General features: G+C 41.5%; 1 long non-coding RNA gene across 1 annotated transcript in view; it reads right to left on the bottom strand.

Annotated features, from left to right (window-relative positions):
• Positions 1 to 1287: 1287 nt before the first annotated feature.
• The window catches only part of LOC146594474 (uncharacterized), a 12139-nt gene continuing 413 nt past the window's right edge, over positions 1288 to 13013 (bottom strand). The window contains exons 2-3 of the long non-coding RNA XR_014896175.1: positions 10951 to 11027; positions 1288 to 1349 (exon numbers count right to left, since the gene is read on the bottom strand). This is a non-coding gene — a long non-coding RNA (uncharacterized LOC146594474). The remainder of the gene's footprint in view (positions 1350 to 10950; positions 11028 to 13013) is intronic.

The raw sequence follows: 13013 nt of genomic DNA, 5'->3' as shown, positions 1-13013 counted from the left end.
ATGTCTATTAATCTCAGATGCCAGATTCTGTTCTTGTAGTAGTAACCTCATAGGGTCCAAAAAAAGTGCTGCTTAATCATATATACTGTGAAGAAATCCCTACCTTTTATCTCTTTGGCTTCTCTTTTATATTGTTCTTGGTACCAAGTCAGATTTTGCAGTTGCAAGGCTGACTTTGCCTGTTTCTGTTGCTGTTACATAGCTCAACTGTTAAAGCAGTTGCGAGCAGCTAAGACCAGTTTTGGCAAGTTTACATTTCCTTTTCTTCTTTCAGGTTATCCTGATTTACAACATCCGTGTGCTATACAATTAGAATTTTGAACCTTTTGTCCCACTCCAAGCATGCATTTGATTAACCATTTCCAAACAATATGTCCCAGAAAACTACAGCGTAAGTAGGAAGTGAGCCTGCTGGTAACCTCCATTTGGAAAAGACCTCAGGTTTGTTTCATTCCTGACATTGCCCACATCCGTGCCACACATTTCAATAGACCTCAGGTATGATTAATCCAATCTAACCTGACTATCCCTGCAACCTACACAGTTCAGCAACGAGTCAGATGCACTTGTGCCTGATAGGCAGCTGGGACTTCTCATTACATTTTAAAATATTTTACAAGTGGCTTCAGTATTACTTTTTTTGCACAGAAAAAATGCTGCAACCCGCTTACTGTCACCCAGCGGTCTATCAACAAGTCACCTAACCTTCCAAATACTAGCCCAGTGCTCTGTGCAAGTGGCCACAAGAAGTCAGGCTGCTCTCCTTGTGCGTTTGTGTGCCAGGTGATCCGTACTGTGTGCATTGCAGTTCAAGGTCCGTAAGCACTGGAATGCTCTAAATTCCTGTTGTGCCATGTTCTCCTCCGTTTTGCCCTTACAGGCCCAGAACTGACCCATCTGTTGCAAAGTTTTCATGCCTGTTTTGCTCTGAAGAGCAACTTTACCCACAAATTAGTATCTAGACACTCAACTGACATTTGGGATAAAGTTTTGAACATCTCTCTAAAGCAGATACAGAGCGTCAGCTAGGAGGAGGTCATGCACAGCCTCTGGAATCTCTTTCGGCAGGAAGGGAGTGTTAGCACCTTTTATCACTCGCCTTACAAGGACAGACATCAGACAAATGTGATCAGTTCTTGCATTTAAGTGCCCCATCTCCCACTAAACACTAAACTTCCAAGTTGATTCTGGTTTAACATCAGAGGCAGTGGCTATTACCTCCGCCGTAGCACAATCAAAATCCTTTGGAGAGGCTTCTAAGCAGGCTCTTTAGAGGAATCACTGCTCCATGATATCATTGTTTTGGTTACTATGATAGGGGAAGTTCCAAATCATTCGAAGACTGCTCACTCTTGCCATTGTAAATACACTGCCACAGAGAGAAATCTCTTCTGGGGAATGACTCCTCACTTCCCTTTGCAGTGCTGCAGTGCTATTTTGCTTATGAAGTTGCTTCAGTTTACTTTGCCCTTGCTGGCTATTTCCCCATTTTCATTTAGAGGCACACTACCTCTTGGTATTGTTGTCACAACAAGATTTAACCCTGAGTTACTGCATCATGTTTCTGCTTGAGATCAGGCCCCCAAGAAAGAATAAGTTGCCATGAGTACTGTAAGAGTAGATGCATCTCAGCCATACCTCTAGGGGAAAGGCTGGGGCTCTGGTTCTGCTAGGAACAGCCAATTTAGTCAATGCAGACTAGCATGCAATTATAATCTCTACTGAAGTTGCGCTCATTACAGTTTTCCTGTCCATTTCCCATCCATTACCAGACCACACAGTGATCCTTCGTTTCTCTAAAGCAGTGACTAAAATTGCTTCTAGATCAGTAACTCAAAAGACAGAGTGAGAACAGTGTGCCTCTAAGCTGTATAACCCAAAAGACTATCTATCCTTACTCTGCACCCACACCAGGTAGATACACATCTATTGAATCTAATAATAGAAATTTGACCTGTCACTCAAACATGTGATGTCAGGCCATGAAACTGATTGTTTCAATCCACATAATTTATTCAGATTAGCATCAGAAAATGAAATTTATCATCAGGACTGGTACCCTTGGAGTACACTCTTACCTGAAGTCAGAAGACTATTCAATTGTGAGAGCCATGGAGTTCTTGATATATACAATTTAGGTTCACGTTCATAACCAGCAACCTGAAGCACTTGATAGAGATGTTGTCTCCATTTATTCCTGCAGAATGTCTTGCACCAATAACAGGTATGCTATTGCCAAGAAGCAGTAACATTTTTGTCCTCTTGAGCACAATACTTTTAACAAAAGTATTAACTCTCAGTTAAACCAATCACTCTTAAAGAAGAAAGCATAGAGTTGAAGTTAGCTTTTGGGACTTCTGCCAAGTATTCTGGGTTAGATAACTATCTGCATCCAGATTTCATGTTCTGCAAGACAACAGCATCTCCAGGTCTGTTTTCGCATGCCTAGCTCCAGCAGATGTGCACATGTGTTTGTCAGCTGCCTGAGCACTCAGTTTTCTATTCCATTTTCCAATCTAAGAAACAGAGCCACTGTTACATTAGTCTATCTCAGCTTTGAGAGTACTTTATCCCAGGTCCCTTATATATAGTTTAACACTACAAGGCCCCTAAAATTGGGTCAGGGAATATTTAAAATACTACTATACTTTTTTTTCCCAAGTCAAATAGTGAATAGATACTGAATGAATGAAACACTTACACAAGTAAGTGTTTATGGTTCTCAAGATAGTAGGCCTGAAGTGCTGCTACTGGAGACCACAGTAGAAATTTTTCACTTGCTTTATTATGACCTAATTTTATGATGGCTGATTTGACTATAAACCCTTCTGAGCCAAGTCTTTGTAGCCCTTTCTTGAGCCCTCAGAAGTATGTAGTGGTAGCTTTAAACACTTCCCACACAGGTCATCAAAACTCAACAGATGGCTGAAGGTTAATGACTTAGTCATATTTATAAAAACTGAGGCGACTGACAAAGGAATAAGTAACATTCCAAGACATGCTTTCATCTTACTTCATCCAGCCTACTATTCTGAAAACTAATGCCAAGACTCCACTGTTTTTAGCCCTTAAAGGCTTAGGTCAACAGCAGCTTGTTGCATGTGGTATTGAACTTTGGACAAGGGGTAGAGACATGTCTGCATCCTAGCCTCCCTCCTTGCAAAATGCAGGCCCATCATGTCTGAAGCTATCTCATGTCAGTTGAGTTCAAGGAGATCTAAGTTTGCATTTTWTCTAGGGTCTTGCATTTCAAAGTAGTGACAAGAGTTAATCCTGTAGACAAGACAAGGTGCAGGCTAGGCTTTGAGGTCTTTCAGCTTTCCATGCTGTCTGAAACCAACTTGTACCACACTGCTGATACATGGTAGTTTACTGCCTAAAGAACACTTCAAGGAGAGGATTGAGCCACAGGATCTAGCTAATCTGCTCTAAAAGTAACAATTTAGCTTTCTTTGAGGGATTTCACATTTTAGTCTTTTGGCTTTAACCGAATTCTGGTGCTTAAAATCCCCAAGACCTCTTCTGAAGCTACTGTAAACACACTTGACCTCTCTTTTTAACACGCTCTCCACCTTTAGAAGAGCCAACAGGACCAAGCCTTTCCTCTCCAGGTGTCAGAAAAGCTGAAGCAAACTTTACAAATAACGCAAGAGCAGGGGAAAGGATCTAAGCTGCCTCTGCAAAGTAGAGGAAATGTTTTCCAGCAGACAAAATACTATTCCATTCACTTTAGTCTGGACATCAGCCATCAACAGATTACTGTACCAACTACAGAAACTGTGCCTATGAGCAGTGTCCAGCTTTTGGAAGCTTCTTTCTTCAGCTGTTTCAACATAGAGCTAATGCTAGTAATTCCTTAAGGCTCTGACCCTACTTTTTCAAACTCCTTTCATTTCCCTTCAAGGTTTTCCTTGAAGGGAAGGGAAGGGAAGGGAGAGTGTTTGCCTGCCTTTAACATGCATACAGGACCTGGGCCCAAGATCTTCTTCCCCAGCTAAGCACACCAGCAAYGTTGTCTCTATCATTTGTCTTCCTACTAGCAGACAGAAAGACAACTCCATTTCACACAGGGCATCTCTGCTGAAAGGTCCGATTCTGGTGCCTCTGGGCATTCTGCAAAGGAAAGCAGTGGGGCCAGGTCTCAGATCCTCTGAAGAAAAAAAAGCTGTATCATAGTTAATCATTGATAACATTAGCCTTTAGAACCTCATCCTACAGCTTGCTTCAGTGGTGGTACACAGGCTAATGATCAGCAAGTAGAGTTCTGCCTCTGAGAGGCTAAACCAGGACATAAAAGAAAACATGCCATTTGTTTTGTTTTGAAGAACGGGTCATAACCTATGCAAGGGAGGAGTCATTATCACTTCTAACGTAGTCACTTCCACCCTAAGTGAAAATTACTGGTTTCTGCTGCAGGACTACCTTGATTGAGTTGGTATGTTCCTCAGGTTACGCGTCTTGCCCAGGAGCAACTTACCCTCTACAGAACTGCAACATTTCGGCAAACCCTGCCTCAGCAGGGCAAGCACCCGGCAGCTCCCAGTTTGAGCTCTGTAGCACCTCATGTGGTATTCGCTCCACGGTTGCCAGCAAGCTGGGAGCAAGCACAGTCGATACATTTCTATTCCAGGAAGTCTCAGAGGAACCATCTCAGGAACTGCAATACCAGAATGAGGTTCCTCTACAATTCACATGTCAGTTACTAATTTAAGTGCATGAGTGTTTGTTGCAGTGGAATTCTAGTGGGAAACCTCTGGCTATTTATAAAGCAGGAGAATCAACAGGTTTTACAGTAGCTTCCTACTGTAATGTACGCTACATCTAGCTCTGTTATGGATACATGACATACTGAGGGATAGTTCAAGTATTAACCAGGATCAAGTCTAAAATTTTGAGTTGCTGGTTACATATTTCTAACAGCAAGCACATCATGCAAACCTACATTTTAAACTAAATGCTAGGGATGCTCAGTTCTTTGAGAGTTAAGAATGACCCTTTCTTTTTCAAATTTCAGGATCTGATGTCCCTTGTGTAGTTGTAACTTCCCATCCCAGTAAATTCATATTAAGTGGTTCATGGAAGGTGATGAGATTTGGGCAAGTCCAAAGCATTTCTGGATGAAGGTAACTGTACATGGAAAACATGACATTTATTTAGTAACTCCTCGACTGTGTCCTCTCTGTGCTTTAGACATAAAGAGTATGATTTAGGTAGCCCTAGTTCAAACAAGGGTTGCTTCTTGGCTAGATGTTTACTGCTAATAATCCTCCCTGGCTATAATAATTGTGCAGCATCCTCTAAGAGCCTCATGATGTTCAAATTATTATTGAGTATCAAGTTTCACGTAATTATACTTGTTCCCCCCTTTTTTCTATTTTTATTTTTTGCAAATGATGGGAAGTTGCAGTGGAATGAAAAATCACATCCAGCTTTACAAAAACAATCCAACACTTTTTTTTATCCTGTAATAACAGTGCTATGATAGCAGTGGGTACACAGGAAGGAGATTTTCCAATTCAGTATATACCTAGCAGCAAGCAACCTGGGATGAGCAGGTCCCATGGTGCTGTATGACATTGAATATAAGTCCTGCCATTGTAAGAAGCTTGTCCAAAGCTTAGAATCACTGAAAATATGTTTTTTGTGTTAATATTAGGATACATAGCTGGTGAAGAGCTTTAGAACAGCAGTAATTACTGCAGAAGAAATAGCCGGGCTTTAACAGCTGGAAACATTTCCAAGACTCCACCGCTAAGCCCAGCTTATGCATAGAATTAGGTCAAACCTAGGCAAACTGTAAGTAAAATGTGAAGGTGGAAATATGCTAAGAGCCCTTCCTTAGCTCTACACAAATAACCTGTGGGACTGCATTACTTATTCATCAAAAAGCTACAGCTACCAAAGGGGGCACATAAGGTGACACACACTAGCAGTGAGTACCAGACCCTTTCTGGGGAATTCTTCCGCAGTGCTTTCTGTAGACCACAGTGCAGTGCAAGCAGGCCAGAGAAACCATCTCTACTATGACAGCCTTCCACTGCAAAAAGCTGAGTTGTTATCAGTGAGCTGTTGAGCAGTTTAAAGAATGTACAGACCCAGCAAATCCCATCAGTGTTTATGGTAACCATGTTCTAGATGACAGTTGATGGCATTTTGGAGACCCCCCCCATTCTGGCATGGTGCACCAGTGAGGGACAACGCTGCTTGTTGTGGGTTGTTGGGGTTAAGGGCCGATTCTGTGCTGTCATGGCATACAAGTCACTCCTCAGGGAAACTTCTCACACAGGAAAGCCAAAGGGGTGGAATTACTGTGCCAAGTAAATATTACTGATTCTGAAGGACAAGTTCCAAAGAAAAGCAATTCAAGTTACACTATTGTCAAATACATACCCAGGAGGAATAAACGTCATACTCAGAACTACTGTCCTTGGTACAGGGCCAGACCTGTTTGGAACAAGCAGCGGGGCTGAACTCCAGATGTTATTGCCGGGAGTCTGTAGCCATCCTGAGAGCTCAAGCTCTGAAGTGAGCAACTCTGCTCACCCACCATGTATTCCTGTGGATTCTGGTGTTGCCTGACAGCACTCTTCTTCCTGGCCACGAAGCCTGTTGCACAGCTGCAGCCAAATGCCTACTAGTCCATTCCCAAGCTACTGCTACTGCAAGCTGCTTTTCTAATACGAGTATTCACAAGCAGCACTCTCCCTGCCACGACACACACAAGTGTTTAGGGCAAGAAGAACAAGAGTTCTCGTCTGAAATGTAGGGAAAGAGCATGACAACCTCTGACTGCAGTTCTCAGCTTTGCTTTCATGCTATTTTACCTCCCATCTCTGATCAACAATAACTCACTCCCCTGCCCATAACACCAAAGGAAACATTTTGGTTTCCTACCAGACAAATGTTATGATGTATAGCCATGTTCTGCAGCTGTATATTTGAAGTTGCTATTTCAACTATGCAATTTGCTACCTTGGTGCGTTGTTAGGGGATGCTGGGTAAGCCACTTGCATAATGTCATGCTCTTAAAATATCTTTCACAAGGTCTTCAACAGAAAGGGAGTTCATAGTTCTGATCTCTGTCTTGCCTTCAGGGGAACATTTCTGGTAGCACAAACTCAGTGAAGACTCCTTTGCTACCTTTTTTTCAGAAGGGGTACAGGCAAGGGCAAGGGTAGGTCACTGCCCCTCACAACAGGARGATCCATACTGCTCTTTAGACCCTCTTTGATGGAGCAAGCTTAGCTCCTCAGCAACAGGTAACTCTCACTGGGACAGTCCTGGGAACATGATCTTCCTTGATAGTTACCTACAGCTCCTTGAAGCACAGGGTCCTGACCACAGTTTGTCTGACCTAATTGTTTTGCTTTTCTCTATCTCCATCCTGTCTCTTCGTTCCTTACCATGAGATATTACAGCATTATGCATGTGATATTGCTCTAAACTAAGGTTATTTTTCTAATAGATTAGTTTGAACTGCAGTACTGAGAGACCTCTCCTATAGTATTTTGTATGAAATTGATAGCATGTTTGAAATTTCAAAGGTAACAACTGAGCTATTTTTCCCTACTGCTTAAAGCCCTGTCAGCATAGCACAGCTGAAGCTAGATCTGAGCTTAACCTGGAATTATGTGATGAATCAAATATTGATTCACTGTCAGGGAAGTGACAACAGAAATAAGCCCAGAGACACTTTCAGTGTAATCATATTTAGCTACAATAAGAGCTCAATAAAGTGCTGAGTATCCAGGAATAGGGATATGAGGCTGTCACTGGACTAACTCCGGTATAAAATTCAGGATGTTAACTGAGGCCTGACTCAGGGGTACCAATATCAATGGGCAGATTGAAAAAATCTTTACCACATGTAGTTGAAGTTTGTACTGAAATGAAGCTGTCTAAGCTTTGGATAGCACAAGTAGAACTCAGGACTTAAAGCCTTCTTTCTTTCTTCATCTGAAGATGACATTTATTTTCACTGTAAACATTTTAACTCCTGTTTTAAGACTAGAAAATAGATGATTATCAGCCTAACAACAGCTACACACAACTCCAGATTTGATCAGTGTCTTTGGTTTAATGAAGATGATAGTTCTGTAGATCTGTAAATACTATAAACAGTTTTACAGTGAGACTTTACTTAACAAGAAGCCGAAAATTGAGGTAGTTTAAGCAATGGCTCATTTTAACATTTCAGACAATTTCAGATTAGTGAAAATCTAAATTCCAGGGTCTAAAACCAACAGTTGACTCCAGAACATCTTTCCCCATATGGTGAACACATACTGTTACTGCTAATTCTTTGCTCTGTAGCAGAATGCTAGTATATAGTTCATTTCTGAGTGGAAGTCTCTTAAAGTAGCACTATCTGAAACTGCAAGCAATGTGATCTGTGCTCCCACCTTCAGAATTTCTGGTTGCTTTTGCCACCCCATGTTTTTTCAAGCAGCTGTGGCATAGAGTATCATTTTCTCAGGTATCACAAGAACACTGAAGACTGAGCTAGAACTTCAACAACCACTTGTTGTTGCTACCCCATGATTAGTATTGTTTGAGCTAGTTGGCATTTCTCTGAGAACAGATTTCACAGTCTGTGAATGAGGTTAATTCATTAGTTACATTTGTTTTAAAGCTTCTTGAGCAATCTAATCTCTCTGTGATAGTAACTGACTGACCCAATTTTTTGCCCAGTAAAATAACAGAATTTCATCCCAATTTGTTACCACAGGGAGCTTAGCCTATTTAAGTTTATATTCTGACATTTCAATGCAGACCATGACAAAAGTGATTCAGGAGAACTTGATGTTTCCATAGCTGTTTTCCATATGGGTTTGTTTTTAGTCTGCATGGTGATGTCAGCATTAGCAGGCACAAAGATGCATCTCTAACGTTTCCTGTATTTTTCCAGACACACCCCGTGCATTAAACACAACACTGCTCATAACAACAGTGGTCACATGAACAGCTAGGGTATAAGCTCATGAACAAGCAGGGAGACAGACCTCACTAAGTGAAATATTGCTTATGACTCTCAGCTAGCTCTTTCATGACCAGGGACTTTCTTTTTTGGATCATCCTTTGGATGAACAGAATCCTTATATTCTCAGTTTTCTTAGTTAATCCTTTCTCTACTAGGTCTGCAAGTGAACCTCTCTGTCTAGTTATCTGTGATATTTGAGTGTGCATATTAAATGCTGTCACTGATCAGGATAGGATGTTTCAACTCCTTTTTTTTAAATGTAATTTCAATCAACATTTCAGCTACTGATTTAGTAACTAAAAGTTAGTCCTGCCTAATTGTCATTTCAGCAGTCAGGAAGGCATGCTCCACTATGCTGCTACAGAACATCAGAGGGAGGCAACACTGGGTATTCAAATGAAATTCCATGAGAGTTCTCCATTTCCAAGATCTGCATTTAAATATCAGCTTCTTGGGATTGTGAACCCCATCTTTAACTCCTCTGAGGATGTTTTATACAATCACATTTCCATTAAGGTTTAACTCTGATGCTAGTTTTTAGCACCACGTGTCAAGACTCAGTTCTAAAAACAAAACTGAATTGTCCAGATGTCAAAAGTTCAGCTACAGCAATTGCATATTCTCAGATTTCTTTCCTATACTTTCTGTACAGTTAGGCCACAGTGGACAGATTATTTCCTATGAAAAGCAGGAACTGGGAGCTAGAGCTGTTTGACATACGGCCTCAGTGCTGCTTCCCAGTTACTGAATACTTCAAGGAATAGCAAATTGAAATCATAATGAAATCATCTGATTTATCTTTTTGTAGTCACGGCAATGAGTGGATTTGTTAGATAGGGAGGAGGAGTAGGAGGCTGGCACAGATGGCACCTTGGTACATAACCAAGCACAGAGTCTGCTCTATGGGAGTGCAGTGCAGCAGGAAGCTCACCCTCTGAAAGGAAAACCAGGCACTGCCCTGCTTCCAGTGACAGAAGACTAACCCGGGGTCATGCTCACTCTGTGCGCTTCACTTCAAAGCACATCAGCCCTTTAGAATCGTAAAAATAGTCCAAGTTTCATGACCTCCACAGATTTAGAGATGAGCACCAACCTTAGTGGTCATCCCGCCTTTGACAAAAGCAGGCCCAGAAAAGCTGCAAAGTGCCCAAGCTAGCCATGGCCCAGACCAAATAAAAACCAGGCTAGATTTGTTAATGGCTCACAGCAGTGCTGCCAAAGCCATTCCCTTTGCCAGTTCACATTAAAGGATGATGGGGCACTTCAGAAGCCAGACTCCTTGTAACAGAGTTTAATAGCTAAGAGATCAGCATTGCTCTGTGCATCATAAGCAGCATTTCAGGCTAATCTCAGCCGCAAGCACAAGCGAATGTTACTTATTGTTACAGCGTATTTACAGGAGCTATCTGAGTAAGCTGCAATAGTAGCTTATATTTTGCTTTAATTTTACAAAGCTTACACGGAAGCTATTATGTAGCAAAAAAAAAAAAAAATCAGGATAGCAAAAGCTTCATAGAAAGTGTATGAGTCAGAGTATTAGAGAAAGGCTTTGTATTAACAGGGGGTTTTAATGCTCCATTTTTTTTGTGTGTAGTAGCTGCATCTATTTACATTTGAGACTGCTCTAACTGGCAATGTTTTCCATATCTTAGCCAACCATGAAACCACTTCTAGAGCTGGAAGGATATAAGGAATAAGGCAGCAGTGGAAACAGTCAGCCCCGCATGTAACAGGGGCTATTGCTTAACTTTGTTCTGCTGTTGACTTAGGCATTTTGTGAAAAGATCAAGTAGTGTGATGCAATGCTTCTATGCCAGAACAGTAGAAATCAGGGTAGAGGGAGGAAAAATCAGAGCATTATAGCTTTCATTTACTAGCTTTCCTCATCCCATTAGCTTATGCAAACAGTTTAAGGTGACTGAAAGCAAAAATCCTCTTATGCTTCACAAGTTATTATCTTCAACAAATACCCTGAAGAGTGCTCACAAATCAAAGCAGGGACTATATTCTTCTTGCAATTCTTATTATCCACTCAAGATATTTTTTCCTAGGATTAGAAAATAAGAACACTGATATAAATTATAACAATTCCTGTTGAGAAGAAAGAGGGAAGAAGACACAGATATCTACGACCATATTTGCCCTCTCTTCCTTAACTGTCCAAATGAGTAAGAAACAGCCCTTGCTGCAGTCAGTAACCAACACTGAGAAGCTTTTGTTCCTCAGCTTGATTTGAAGGTTTCCCTGTGTGAGAATCAGAATGGGAAAATTTGTGATAAGTGATTGTCTTAGGAAAAAGTAAGTTCCCTTTCGTAACTAAAATGGTCAGCTCACTTTTACTGGTTGCTGACAAAAAGACTGTTCAGGTCTTCTTAATGTGAATGTGAAGGCTATTTGCAGTTAATTAGGTGTATCTGTTCTCAGAATAGCACAAGCAGGAGTACCAAAAACTCTATCTCATATCACACCTCTTTCTTTCACTTCTGCAGCTGGTTGTATAATTTGTTTTTTGGTGTAAGCCATCACATCGAGAAAGCCAAGTGTTACTGGGCTTATCTGCAAACAAGGTAGTAGTTGCTCTGTTACAGCATGAATTGGTAGCAACTTCTTATCTTAGGCATAATAGCATATGTATTATGTGAATTTGCTTAGAAGCAACTGATAGAAACAGCACCACAGCCATTAACTGGAGGATCTCCCTGTCCTTCCTTCAGCTCTCTCTCTCTCTCTCTTTTTTTTTTCTAAGAAAACCTGCAAAAGAGTGTCAATAGACAAGCCAGCGAGCAGACGGCTACTATGTCACTAAGTACTAATGGACACAGCACCATTAAGTATTGGGTTTTATGATACCCCATATTCTTCTGCTTGCAGCTGAGCTTACCGAGCCTTGTTTGGGTTATACATATCAGCCAGCCTTATTCTCTTAAGCCATTTGGGTTAAGAATACAGTTGCATTACTATAATTACTATTTCTGCCCTAGAAGTCACATGATCTGCACCACTATGAATTTCGCAGACATCCTTAAGAAAAAAAAAAAAAAAAAAAAAAGCAGTTTGCATTTTCTAAGACAGATGCATGAATCTGATAAATGCATTAAGTTTTCAGAAGCTTTTATCTCCTCTGGCCTTAAGATCTAACATGACCAAACACCAAGTACTCAAGACAAAGCTTTTTCAAAAAGATAAATTATTTAAAAACATAAAAAAGTTTGTCATAAGTAATTTAGGGAAACAACTTTATGAGAGCATAACAGTTTCTCATGCATGCCACGCCAGAGGTGTACATCCAAATAATGGTATTTTGTATAAATATTTTGGGAAAAATAAATAGAGATTACACCATTCACTGCTGGGGGACATGTCAGTAAAATGGTACAGTTTTCTGAGGCTATCCCTTACCAGGGTGTCCTTGTGCTCAAATCTTTTGCATATTAATGTTTGTTGCACATTTTACAGCTTGGAAGTTTAAATTCATAAAAAATTAACCTAAAAATGGATTTGCTGGGGTGAATTTCTAACTCTGTGCACAGTTGTTCCGCAAATGATATTGCTAATAATACTTGTTTATGCCAATGATAACAATTTTCCATTAGGCTGCAATTTGTTCATCTAATACGAAATTTAATTCATAGCTTTTTGACTGAGAATGCTGCTGTTTTTAACACCGTTTTTTCTCATACCAAGCTTTCAGGGCAATACAGTATATTACACACTTTATGATCCGCAAAGAATTGGGGCTATTGCCAGAGGCGGCTGGCAGCTACGAAGGGCATTAGGCGCCAGGAAGCGGCCTGCGTACTCCCTGCGGCCTGGACGTCCGCACAGAAGAGGCGCCTGCCGCCCTTCAGGGCTCCCCGCGAGCGAGGGACGCCGGGCTGGCTGCGACCGCGGGTGCCTCGCAGCCGGCTCCGAGGAAGCGGCTCGGGGCAGGGCCCTCCCGGGAAACGCGGCGACGAGGCCGCCGCTGCGGCCTGCCCCGCGCCGACTACAACTCCCAGGGTGCCGCGCGGCGGGCCCGGGGCGGGAGGGCGGG

This window comes from Rhea americana, unplaced genomic scaffold, assembly GCF_003343005.1.
Source record: "Rhea americana isolate MKP2758 unplaced genomic scaffold, rheAme1 scaffold_259, whole genome shotgun sequence".
Classification (NCBI taxonomy): domain Eukaryota; kingdom Metazoa; phylum Chordata; class Aves; order Rheiformes; family Rheidae; genus Rhea; species Rhea americana.
Note: the sequence above shows the minus strand (reverse complement) of the source record. Positions and strands in the feature narration are given on the sequence as shown.